The sequence below is a fragment of the Coregonus clupeaformis genome, unplaced genomic scaffold, assembly GCF_020615455.1.
Source record: "Coregonus clupeaformis isolate EN_2021a unplaced genomic scaffold, ASM2061545v1 scaf3664, whole genome shotgun sequence".
Taxonomy (NCBI): domain Eukaryota; kingdom Metazoa; phylum Chordata; class Actinopteri; order Salmoniformes; family Salmonidae; genus Coregonus; species Coregonus clupeaformis.
In genome coordinates, this window is record NW_025537118.1 from 27,501 (window position 1) to 37,500 (window position 10,000).

Genomic DNA, 10,000 nt, shown 5'->3' on the forward strand with positions numbered 1-10,000 from the left:
ATCCGCGGTCTGGGAGAGTCAGTCGGACATTTGCAACGCTTTACGTGGCCTTCACCACGGAGATGAGGAAGGTTTTTGACCACCCCGTGACGAGGCAAGGAGGCTTCGAACGGTTCTTTTCTCTTGGCAGGGGGCTCGTAGTGTGGCGGAGATGGCAGTGGAGTTTCGGACTTTAGCAGCAGTGAGTGGTTGGAATGACGAGGCATTACAAGGAGTGTTCATCAATGCTTTGTCTGAGACTTTAAAAGATGAATTGGTGTCATATGATGAATCGCCTACGCTGGATAATCTTATTTCACTCACTATCAGGTTGGATAATCGGATTCGGGAGCGCCGCCGGGAGAGGAGTGCTAGTTCCAAGCAACCTGTCTGTCATCAACAAACTCCTCCCTGCATCGTCCCTACGGAGAGAGCCGTGTCTTCCCGAGTCGATACGAGGAGCACTGAACCCGAGCCATGGAGGTGGGTCGTGCACGGTTGTCCTCAGAGGAGCGTGCGTCGTATTCAGGCTCGGGTCTGCCTGTATTGTGGAGAAGCTGGTCATTTCGTTCCTTCCTGCCCAGTTCGTCCGGGAAAAGGGCCGCTCATCATTTATGGGAGAAGTTTTGGTGAGCCGAGCAGCGGATTCTTCCTCTTCTCCCCGCATTCTGCTCCAGGCATCCCTCCAGTGGCAGTCCCAGAATTTCTCTGTTAGTGCGCTGATTGACTCTGGTGCCGGCGAAAGCTTTTTGGATAGAGAGTGGGCTCAACAAATGGATTTGGAGACTGTTCCTATGGACTGTCCGCTGCAGGCTAAGGGTCTAAATGGACAATTGTTGACCCGCATTACCCATCAGACTGTTCCTGTTTGTCTTAGAGTGTCGGGAAATCATCAGGAGAACATTCAATTCCATATTATCGACTGCCCACAGACTCCCCTGGTCCTTGGTATCCCCCTGGCTCATAAAACACAATCCACACATTGATTGGGTGACAGGTAGCATTGTTTCATGGAGCCACATTTTGTCATGTGAATTGTTTGTGTTCTGCTCAGACTCCTGCCAGTACTGTGCCTCAACCTCCACTGGAGTCCATGGATCTTTCTGCTGTTTCTGACGTGTATCATGACCTGGCATCCGTTTTCTGCAAACACAGAGCTACTTCTCTTCCTCCTCACCGGCCTTACGACTGCGCCATTGACCTCCAGCCAGGAGCCCCGCTCCCCCAGCAGTCGCTCTGTACAATCTCCCGGCCGGAGACGGAGGCTATGGAGAACTACATTCGGGACTCCTTGGCGGCAGGTATTATGCGTCCTTCCTCGTCACCTGTAGGAGCGGGATTCTTTTTGTTGCTAAGAAGGATAAGACCCTCAGACCCTGTATTGATTACCGTGGACTTAACAACATCACCATTAAGAACAAGTATTCTCTGCCTTTGATTAATTCTGCTTTTCCCTCCCCTTCATGGTGCTACCATCTTCTACGAAACTGGATCTACGAAATCGTATCACCTGGTGCGCATTCGTAAGGGGTGATGAATGGAAGACTGCCTTCAACACACCCTTGGGACATTTTTGAGTATCGGGTTATGCCTTTTGGGTTGTCTAATGCCCCTGCTGTTTTTCAGGCACTAGTCAATGATGTCCTTCGGGACATGTTGAATCGGTTTGTTTTTGTCTATCTGGATGATATCTTGATTTTCTCAGAGTCCTCCCAGGAACATGAACTGCATGTGCGCCAGGTGTTGCAAAGGTTGTTGGAGGAACAAACTGTTTGTGAAGATGGAGAAATGTGAATTTCATGTGTCTGAGACCTCTTTTTGGGTTACATCATAGCTCAGGGGGAGCTGCGGATGGACCCAGCTAAGATCTCTGCTGTCACGGACTGGCCAGCTCCCTCTACCCGCAAAACAACTTCAACGATTCCTGGGGTTTGCGAACTTCTATAGGAGGTTCATCAAGGACTACAGCCGCATTGCGGCGCCACTCACCGCTCTCACCTCCATCTCACGACCGTTCGCTTGGAATGAAGGGGGCCGAATCAGCGTTCGAAGAACTGAAACATCGCTTCGCCTCGGCTCCCATTCTGATGCAGCGGACCCCGACCGCCAGTTTGTCGTGGAGGTGGATGCATCCGACACTGGGGTAGGTGCAGTGTTGTCACAACGTTCTCCTGAAGATAACAAACTGCATCCCTGTGCTTTTCTCTCAGGAAACTTTCTCAGGCAGAGAGGAATTATGATGTTGAAATCGTGAACTGCTCGCCGTTAAGCTGGCTCTCGAGGAGTGGCGACATTGGTTGGAGGCGGAACAGCCCTTCATCGTTTAGACGGATCATAAGAATCTGGCTTACCTCCAGTCAGCGAAGCAGCTCAACCCCCGTCAAGCCAGGTGGGCACTATTTTTTGGGAGATTCAATTTTTCTCTGTCTTACCGTCTGGGTCACTTAGCGTCAAGCCTGACGCCCTGTCTCGTGTTCATTCGGCTGTTGATACTGGTAGTAACCCTGAACCCATTTTGCCTCCTACCTGCAGTATTGCAGTCATCACATGTGACATCGAGGGGATTGTTAGACAGGCTCAACATCATCAAGCTGACCCTGGGAGGGGTCCTCCTAACCGGATGTTTGTCCCTGAGTCTGCTCGCTCCCAGGTACTTCAGTGGGCTCCTGCGTCTCCCCTTACCTGTCACCCTGGAGTTTCGCGGACCCTTGACTTTGTGCGACGGAAGTTCTGGTGGGCCACGATGGAGGCGGACACTCGAGCCTTCATTGCTGCTTGTACGGTATGTGCACGAAGTAAAAACTCCACCCAGGCCAGCGCTGGTCATCTACGACCTCTACCTATACCCAGCCGGCCCTGGTCGCATATCGCTATGGATTTTGTCACTGGACTTCCCCCCTCATCTGGTAAGACTGTCATTCTTACGGTGATTGATCGTTTTCTAAGTTCGCTCATTTTTTGGCCCTACCTAAACTGCCCACTGCCAGAGAACGGCTGATATTTTGGTTGAACATGTGTTCCGCTCTCATGGTCTACCCACGGATATTGTCTCTGACAGGGTCCCCAGTTTGTCTCCCAGGTGTGGAAAGCTTTCTGTAAAGCTTTGGGCATTACATCCAGCCTGTCCTCTGGATATCACCCCCCAGACCAACGGGCAAGCCGAGAGAGCGAACCAGGAGATGGAGACCGCACTTCGCTGTGTCACTGGGTCTAACCCTGGGTCATGGAGCTCCATGCTCCCCTGGGTGGAATATGCTCATAACACCTTGACTAACGCTTCCTCTGGTTTGTCTCCTTTTCTGTGTGCTCTGGGTTATCAACCTCCCCTGTTCCCTTCCCAAGAGAGGGAACTTGCGGTACCCTCGGTGCAGTCCCACATGCGCCGCTGCTGCAAGGTCTGGAGGAAGGCCAGGGTAGCTCTGTCCCCGAGCTCGGCGTACATGCAGAGGCAAGCCAACCGTCACCGGTCCCAGGCTCCCGGTTACTCTCCTGGTCAAGAGGTATGGCTGAAGTCACGGGACCTTCCATTGAAGGTGGAGTCGAAGAAGATGGCGCCTCGTTTTATAGGACCGTTCAAGATACTGTCTATTGTTAACCCCCTGCGCGGTTAAGCTACAGCTTCCTGCCTCCCCACGGGTTCATTCCACCTTTCATGTTTCCCAGATTAAGCCTGTGTCAGTTAGCCCTTTGTGCCCGCCCTCTCGTCCCCCTCCTCCGCCCAAGATCGTGGGTGGGGGTCCGGTCTACACTGTCCGGCGACTTCTGGATGTTCGCCGCCCGGGGTCGTGGTTTCCAGTACCTGGTGGATTGGGAGGGTTATGGTCCTGAGGAACGTTCCTGGGTGCCCAGGAGCTTCATTGTGGATCCTGCTCTGGTTCGTGAGTTTCATAGGTTACATCCTGATAAACCCTGTCGCCGCCAGGTGGCGTCCGTAGAGGGGGGTACTGTTAGGCCTACTGCTGCTAGGTAGCTCTCTCTCTGCTCTCCCCCTCCCCCTCTGTCTGTCCTTGATTGCAGGAGTGAAGTCTGGTGTGCGGGAGTCAGGGTTCCAGCTGCAGCTCATTCACCATAATCACCTCAGCCTTTAAGACCCGGTCAAACTTTCCACTCATCGTCAGATCATAGTCAAGACAACCATGTTAGTCTCGCTGCCGACTCAACCTGTCTGTTTTCGCTCTTGTGTTTTTGGACTGTTTATTTACTTTTTCTCCTGTGCCACAGATATTTGGAACCTGACTCCTGCCTCCGCTTCACTCCTGCCACCACCATCCTGCTCTCCACTATCGGGCCTCTCCTTTGGACTCACCACGGACACTAGGACATTACGGTACCACACCTGCCCTGACCTGGATCTGTACCCTCCTGTAACCTGGACTTGCTCTTCCCCATTTATTGGAAACCTGGACTATTGAACATTATAATAAACCTGTTAAAACTTCTCTGGCTTGGTGTACTTGTCTGCATTTGGGTTCTATCCAGTTAAATCATAACAAGGCCTACAGGTGTCAACGGCCTTAACAAGTTGCTTTGGCTATAAACCTGCTCATGTAATTTGAGATAATGAGATGACACATGGTTGTAAGTGATACTTCTGTGGGGGGTTTTTTCATTCTCAGCCAACATTAGACAAAATATGGCCTAAAAAAAATTAGTGTCCTATGTAACCGGTGTGAAATGGCTAGCTAGTTAGCGGTGCGTGCTAGTAGCGTTTCAATCGGTGGCGTCACTCAGCTCTTAGAACATGCACGCAAGTAGTTGTTTCCCTGGCTCTGTAAGGACCGCTGCTTTTGTGGAGCGATAGGTAACGATGCCTCGAGGGGTGACAATGTTATGTAGGTGTTATAACTGTGTTAAGGGCTATAACTGTTATTGTTTCATTTGGGGGGAAAGGAAACAATGTTGCTCAGTTATTTTTGGTGGGGAAACATTATTGCACAGGGTCTGTCAGTCTCATAGGCCTATTGCAAATAAGAAAATACCCAATACTGAATCCAAATGGTATGAAGCCACAGTACCACACTAAAATAACAACACAGACAATCGTTAATTTCTGTCACAAGATATGAATGCATTGGAAATGTGCTGTGGGCACGTGGATATGACCAACCTTCTTTTTGCTGTTACAGTGGCAGCAGACGGTCCACAGGTAGTTGAGAGTTCTCCAGAGCAGAATGATGAAGAGGCCCCCAAGAACGTGACCATGGAGGAGGCAAGGAAAGCCCACCACATGCGCTGGCCGTTGCTATCACAGGGCACATCTGGGGAGAACGGGATGATCACATCCATCTTGGATATGCGGATAGAGGGAGAGTCCGGATAGTAACTGTGTTTACCTTTAGGCATTATTCTGAGGCTACCGATGCCCAGGGATAGGTTGCCATGTTCTAGAACTAGCATCCAGACTCTTTGAGTAGTTCCAGCCAGTGCCCCCTACCCCACAATTCAGCCATATCTCTTGAACTAACTAACACCCTTCTTCCTCTACTCTGCCCCGTCCGTTTTCATCAGTCCTTCTTCTATGTAAATGTTGTGTTCTCAGCGACCTGTTACGCGCAAACTTCACTACAAATGACAGGATGTGATAGTTCCACTAACAGCAGTCATTCACACATCGTAAAAGAAGACATATCTAAATGCGAATTGTATGTAAAATCTGATATTTCTTTACAACTCCTGTATTTAATTCCATATGGGAAATATTTCTTCTTTGCTTGTTTCTTCTGATGTAACAGTTCAATATTTCCAGGAAATGCAGCGATTATCTTGGCGCGACCTGTCGTGCAGGTTCCTTCATCTGGTAACCGAATAGCGTAAAGCCAATCGATGGTAGCCGTCGCTCACAAAACTCAACCTTTGTTGAGGACCAACCGCCGCCTTCTGGGTCCGTTACTTCTGGTCCATTTAGCGCTCTCGCTAGCTGTTGAATACTACTTTCTCTCTTTATGCCCGCAGTTTTCTCATTTATTCCCTTTCAGAAAAGATGTGCGATAACGCTTTCCATTGGCTTCTTGTCCTCCTCTTCTTGCTTCAGCGGCGGCCAGCTGATATGCGGCTGCCTGTCAGATCTGTTAGGAAGATGGCTAGGGAGATTTACAGGTAGCAGGGTGGAGCCATCAACAACATCTGACCGACTCATATGGAACCCGATACAGAACCAATCAGTCGATGTTTCCGTGGCCCTCCAACATTATCCTCTCAGTGTTTCTGTGGTGACATCCTTTCTCATTCGATTCGTAATTCTTTATTCTATCTAATTTATGAGCACTTTCTACAGGCTATAAGATATCAAGATAATGCATGCACGATTTTATTTATCCGCGTATCGCCTTAATTCTAAACTGGATTATATTATACTCTTTTTTAAATTTAGAATAGCCTACATGTCTCGCTTCGAATGCGCACAAATGTGCACAAAACCCAGTATTTTGAAATTGTTTTGTGTCTGAGGGAGGATGAGGAGAGGATGCTGTCCACACCTCGGCCTTGAATAGGACCTGTTGAGTAGCCACACTAAGCAGCAAGCTGTTGCTCTTTTATCATGTTTTTTGTTGTTGTCAAGAAATAGCTTTGCCACATGTAAACTAAAATAATAGCCATAGAAAATGTATAATGTAAAAGCATGATTAAATTAATTAATTTTAGAGATGGACTATGATGATATAATGAAGCAAATATGCAATTAAATCAATTCATAGCTCGAAAATTATGCAGCTCCAATTGGAGTTTTAAATATATAAATAAAGCGTTTTTATTCTGCACTATAGTCAAAAATAACTTCTATAAATTTACATATCTATGAACTGGAGATTGTGCTCTCCCTGGTGGTAACACATTGCATCTATTGCCTCATCTTTGATTCATGAGCCTGAGGCGGCAGAGAAGACATGGTTTGGATCGGGAAATTGAACAGAACATTTACGCACGCATCCAAAGTAGAGTTTCACGTGCGTCTTCTACGTCTTTAAAGAAGAATCCATAGAAGAAGAAAAAAAACATGTTTCAAAAGGAGACAGAAAGGTGCAGGTACTCTCATTCACAAAAATAACAGTTTTAATGTGTGATCTGACGGAAGTGAAGGCGCTTGTTCATGCGTAATGGTACAATGCAAATGCCTATTACAATTTTTTTAAAATCGAATGGACTTTGACATCTTTCAGAACTGAAGTTAAAAACTGATCTGCCAGCATCTATACACACAAAATGCGCGCTTCTGCTGCTTGACAGGCAGAGCCAAAAATGAGAAATTAACCTAAACCACTCATATTTGTCAGGTACAGTACACTTGTATTGTATATCACTAAAATATCAACTTAATGGTGGCCAATATTGAGAGATATCGTGAGGCTACCCTCACGTATCTGAAATTACATGATCAATATAGATGTTTACTGATCATAAAATACATGCATTTACTTGCTGTATAACTCTGGTGATAGTGCTAAATGTGTTAACATTTATTTAACAATCCCTTGAAAACGGCACGCAGTTGTCAATAGTTTTAGCGGAGCTGGGGTCTCCTTGCCCCCCAGAAGGCAAATCGAGCGCTCTGCACCTTATTGTAACATGTTATTGATAACGACCTATAGAAAAGTCTCAAAAGAGCAAACCCTACCCACCTGGCAAGCTAAAGCAAACGCTTAAAGTATTTGAAAGATTTCAAATACTATTTGAACAAAGGTCAGATCGTTTGCGCTGTCTGCCTCATCTGGTGTAGAGGGCCTAAATCAGTCATGATCTGAGTTTACAGGTTGATATAGAACTGTATAGGCCTGGGGTGTAATTTTGTTATATGGCCAGCGGAGGACCCCAAAGTTCCCTCCATTCAGACTTGCTACAGCTATCACAACCCTTCAGACATTTTAGGAATGAATCTTGACCAAACATTGGTATGACATTTCACTGCTTGCCTTCAAAGTATGGAGGACTAAAAGTGCCACAATTAAATAAATAAATACACCATTAAATAATTACTTAAATGTGTCATTAATTAATTAAAATTAGAATTAAATACATAAATGTGTTATTAAATGTGTCATTAATTAATTCAAATACCGATTCATTTTATGTAAAATACATATATAATAATTTCACTATTTACATTTACATTTCATGGTCCTGCGTTGGAGTGCTTCTGAATTACTTAAAACTGTCAAACTGACCCATCAAAAGTTGGTAGGCGGAACCTAACGCCTGATTGGTTACCCTCTGCATCAAGCCAAGACAAATCAATTCCGGATAATGGATTGATGCAGAGCTACTGAACACATTCCAATACACTGGGTGGCGCTATTCACCTCTACGTTGGTTTAGTTCACGGTTAAACAGAACTTTCATTGCAACGGCTAAAAATCAAGAGAAGACTCGGTCCTGCTAGCCCCAATGTTGAGACGCTGTGTGAGGTGCAGGACAAAATGTCTAAAAAGTTGCCCGGAGCTGCTGAGAGAAGCAGCGAATTTGATTGAGGAAGCTCTGAGCAGAAGTCCAACGGCTCCCGCGGCACCGGTGACTCCGGCAGCTCAGTCACAGCAGATACCCGGCCGCTCAATCACGTACACCTGTCCAAGGTAAGCTAAGTAATTTCATGTTAGCCAGGTGTGCTACTATTTAATGATTCGGGACACACGTGTAGGTTAAATTAGATCGACTCGAACATGTATTTGCATGCGGTATTATGATGCTTCGTGCGTGACACGTTTATTGTTAATGGGGGAAGCATAAACCTAGCTAGTTCGCTAATCGGCTAAATGGTGTTAGCTGGCTTGAGCATCCCAAGATAGAAGTAGAGGCTGTTTTAGCTGACTGGTGACCATTGAGCTGTTACGTTTTTCTGTGTTGCAGCGGAGGTAGCAAGGCTCTTTGCGCCATATAACATTGGAGCCAGAAGGAATATGACGAGACGACCAGCACAAGTCCAAGTTAGCCGAAGAAGCTACACACACACTGTCTGTTGTTTGGCTGACCACAATGCGGATAAAATTCCAAGCGTACTGTTTAAAGCTGAACTTCTTACTTCAGGACTTGGAGAGCAAAAAGTAACATTTTCAGGTCAGTGCGAAACTAGGCATTTACCAAAAGTAAAAAAGTTTGTACTGTCTGTGGCTTGTTGAAATTATTTGCATTTCTTTTTATAGTGACTCAAACTTAATTGGTGTTCATAGTGTCAATAATAGTTATCACAGGCTTATTTGCTTAATTTAAGGTGAGGTGAGTTATGATTTTGTTTTGTTTTTTTCTCCAGGGAATGACCACGATCCCATGGTTATAACAAATAAACTGATGGAAGTGTTTCCGAAGCTCCAACAAGGGGGGAGGCTTTGAATTTCTAAAACTTGTAGGATCTACTGCAGTCGAAATCTTGCGTTGCTTCAGTGTCCCAGCACTGGATACACCCTTGCCTATCTGAAAGATCCATCGACGATGATTGGACAGGCTACAATCTACATACGTCCACTTCAACAGGATCTACCCTTAGATTGTGTACATACATTTACAGAGACTTAGTTTAATACATAATCAAAACAAAGATTACTGGTGACTTTTAATCATTAATTAAAAGCCATTTGTTGTTGTTGTTAGGAGAGCTCACGTCCTGCCTCTAGTCCAGTCATCCCCTGCATCACTTGTCAGAAGGAAGTTCCCTTTTCAGAGATGAAGCTGCACAGATTGAGCTGCAATGGGTATGTACTTCTTAAAAGCAATGCAAGGGTAGCATAATTTATTTTCTTTGGGAATATGTCTCTCTTATTGTTGTGCACACAAATAGCGAGTATGACCATCATTTCAATTGTGTTAACTTCAAGGACACCCATGCAGGAATCAGAAAGAGAACAAGAGGGAGGCCAAAGTGAAGAAAATGATAGTGAGACAGCCCTAGTCAGTGACAGTGTTCCAGTGAGGCCTGAAACATCAGCTGAGAGTGCAGTAGTACGGCAGTGATTGTCAACGAGGGAGTTGGATCGCAAAGAAACAGACAGTGGTTTGTGTCATCACAATAGTGTTGCTATAAGATTGTGTGTAACTG

The 10,000-nt window shown here is 46.1% G+C and overlaps 2 long non-coding RNA genes across 2 annotated transcripts; both read left to right on the plus strand.

The window, feature by feature from the left end:
* Positions 1–8,512: 8,512 nt before the first annotated feature.
* On the plus strand, positions 8,513–9,290 carry LOC123490317. The gene is made up of 3 exons (XR_006660894.1): positions 8,513–8,543; positions 8,818–9,024; positions 9,218–9,290. It is a non-coding gene; the product is annotated as an uncharacterized LOC123490317 (long non-coding RNA).
* Positions 9,291–9,329: 39 nt separating this feature from the next.
* Positions 9,330–9,901, plus strand: LOC121562592. The gene is made up of 3 exons (XR_006660893.1): positions 9,330–9,456; positions 9,536–9,656; positions 9,780–9,901. It is a non-coding gene; the product is annotated as an uncharacterized LOC121562592 (long non-coding RNA).
* The last annotated feature ends 99 nt before the right edge of the window (positions 9,902–10,000 follow it).